Here is a 3,055-nt window from a genome sequence, read left to right on the forward strand (position 1 = left end):
GGAGGAGAGCGACCTGAGCGCGGCGCCCGACGCTGCACCAGGAAGTCGACACCACCAGCGGCAGAATGTCCTGTTTGTTAAGAGTTTAAAAATCACTCAAAGGAAATTTTGCTAGAAAGGAGTGTAGATGCAAACTTCTCACATTTAAAAGAGACTCTTATTTTGCAGTAGTTTTTTTTTTTAATGTCTTGCTATTCAACTTTGAAAACTGTGAAGGGAAGGTTACAATAAAGGCTCTTTATGGCTTATAATTTCTCCAACAGTATAGCTCAGAATAGCTAGGGGAAAAGGGCAATATTTAACTAAATTGTGAGCTGTTAGCTTTAGAAAATTTTGAGTTGGTACTTTTAAAAGGAGGAATATTAGTTTACATCAGGTAAAAAGTTAGGATTTTATTTGGGGGGACAAGTTATCTACACCAGCAGGGGACTGGATAATAGAGACTTTTAAACATTAATTCTTTTTTACTCTCCTGTGACTTTTAAGTTCTCTCTCTCCCTCCTTCTTCTCTCCCTCTCTCTTTCTCTTTTTCTCTGTCTGTCTTCTATGTGTGTCTGTCTTTTGCCTGGAAGCTGCCCGAAAAACTACAGAGAAAACTTTTATTTGACTGGAGGAAACCATTTGAAAGGCATATTTAAAAGCATTTCTCTCCCTCCTCCATTTAAAATATATTCCTTTCTTCCCAGTGACAAATCCTTAAAAAAAAAAAAAGTTCACACAACTTTGTAAGAAGTTCCTTAATTCATAATAATATTCACATTTTTAAAAACGCTTGAAAGAAATCATGTTAATGAAGAGAACATTTGCAGTAATTTGGTGATAATTATCAGAATCGCCACATTCGCAGAGGCTTGAACAATACGTGTTCGGAGAAAAGCAAAACACATTATTTTAATAGTCTGATATGCAAACTATGGACCACTCAATTATGTGGCTTAATAATGCATACATGATGTGATCTTGTTATTGGGATAGGGAGGTCTGCGGTGAGTCACTCCTTAGACCAAGTGTGCCCACACATCCAGTAAACTCCATTGCCATGGATCAGGGGCCCCTGCCAAACTGCATTTAAGAGAATAAAAATTAATGACTGAGAATTTGAGCGTTAAATTAACATTAATTATATGACCTGCATGCTGGAAAGATTAAATTTCTTACGCCCTAATTAGATAACGTCTCCTCATACATCAAACAATTTCCATTTTCATTTCCAGGTTTCAGGAACACAATGCAAGGTGGGGAGATGCAATAGTTGAGGGTTTTCCTTCTCTGAGGTCAGAGTTTGGAGTGTCCAGCTGTCATCGCCACTGCTTTCCTTTCCTTCTTCCACTGGCTTCATCAGGAAGAGCCCTCAGGTTGGAGGTCATGTTATAGAGAATTAAGCTCGTTCTTCACCTCCTACTAACAGAAGTAGTTGGAGAGCAGGGAGCTTGGAGGGCGGACCCCAAGTAGACCTGGGGCATCAGAGGGACCCGTTGCAGCTGCCCTAAGAAGTCTGGGCCTCTAGTTAGTGTCTCAGGCCGGGAAAACTAGGCGGTAAGAACCCTGCAGGGACATAGAAAGGGGGAAAGTCCGGCCAAAACGCACCATGAGGACCCTTTTAGAGTAGAAACGTCTAAGCTAGAAATGCAAGGATGCAAGTGATCTTCAACGTTGTGTTTGAAAAAGAAAAAAGAGATTTACAGGAGTTTTGTCTGCTATCTCCCCAGCGGTGCCCTGACATTTCAAAATCGCACACCATCCTGGCCACAGGCACCCATGCCGGCGAGGCCACTTCGGCCTCGGTCTGACCCTGTCTGGGGTGAACACGTGGCAGGCGTCTGCCACAGGGTGGGAAGTGGTCCGTGTGTGGGGGGGTGCTCTCCCGTATTTGAAAACCTGTTGCTAATAAAGAGGGGCAGGGAAAGGCAGGATTAGGGCGAACAGTAGCCCCCACTCCCAGGACAGATGGTCAGTGGTAGCCGTCCGTTCTCTCTCTCCTAAGACGCGACTTGGGGGTCCCAGGGCTCCGAAGAAAGCTGCCAAGTGCATTTGCTTTGGAAACCACGCACAAGGACTTCCATTCCTGGGATTAGGATTCGGAGTTTTCTCTCGGATATTCCGTGTGGCCCCGGACCTCTCACGTTTCCTCCTCAACCGTTCCTCCCCGCCTCACCTTCCCTAGGGATAGTGAAGAATACCGGGACCTTTGGGACAGCTGCCCTGAGCACCGGGCGGGACGGGCCCAGCAAGATTAAAACCGCGAGGCGGCGGATTCTAAGTCACTCAGAATAGAGTTTTCACGTGTCAGTGTGTCCATTCAGGCACTTTCAGGCTTCTGGGGAAAAGGGCAGGCGTGAGTGAGCGCGAGTCTATGCGGTCGTAAATACTGTGGGACTCGGCGGGGCAGGGGGTGTTAGGAAAGTTAGCAGATGCGGGCAGAGGAGGGGCTCTGCCTGCGGGTTCCCCTTCCCGCGGGGCCGTCGGGAACGAGAGGGAGGGCAGCGTAGGGCGGGAGGGGTAAGGGGCCGGCTGCGAGGGGCGCGCCCGGCAGGCCCGGGCCAGGGAGAAGCTTTCCAAGGCTCCAGGCGGGGCGGCTCCCCGCCGCCGCCCGCTCGGCCCGGCCCGGCCCTCCCGCCGCTCGCCCCACGGCGAGGGCGGGTGCTGCCGGCCCCTGCGCGCTGCCCAGCGCACGCTCAGACTTGGCAGTTTCCTAGCGAGCTCCGCGCCCCCGGTGCAATCCAATCTCGGGGTCAGAATGGACCTAAAAGTTAGCCCACCCCTTGTCTGGGGCTGGCTAATTGCGCCTCAGTTGCGAGCGGAGTGTGGGGCCGCGGAATGGTGGGGCGAGGAGGCGGGGCTGGGCTCCGAGGCCGGGAGACGCGGCTGCAACGAGTCGGGTGAGGGCCGGGGGCTTCCGGAAAGTTTGGCGAAGTTTGAAACCCGGCGCGCGCTCTCCCTCTCCCTCCCTCCCTCCCTGCTGCTCGCAGATGGGGTTCAGAAGGGAGGGCGTGAGGATCGGGGGTAATGAAGGTGAGGTGGGAGTGAAAACCGATAGAAGATGGTCCGTCCCGCC

This window comes from Diceros bicornis, chromosome 23 (genome assembly GCF_020826845.1).
Source record: "Diceros bicornis minor isolate mBicDic1 chromosome 23, mDicBic1.mat.cur, whole genome shotgun sequence".
In the NCBI taxonomy this organism is placed as follows: Eukaryota; Metazoa; Chordata; class Mammalia; order Perissodactyla; family Rhinocerotidae; genus Diceros; species Diceros bicornis.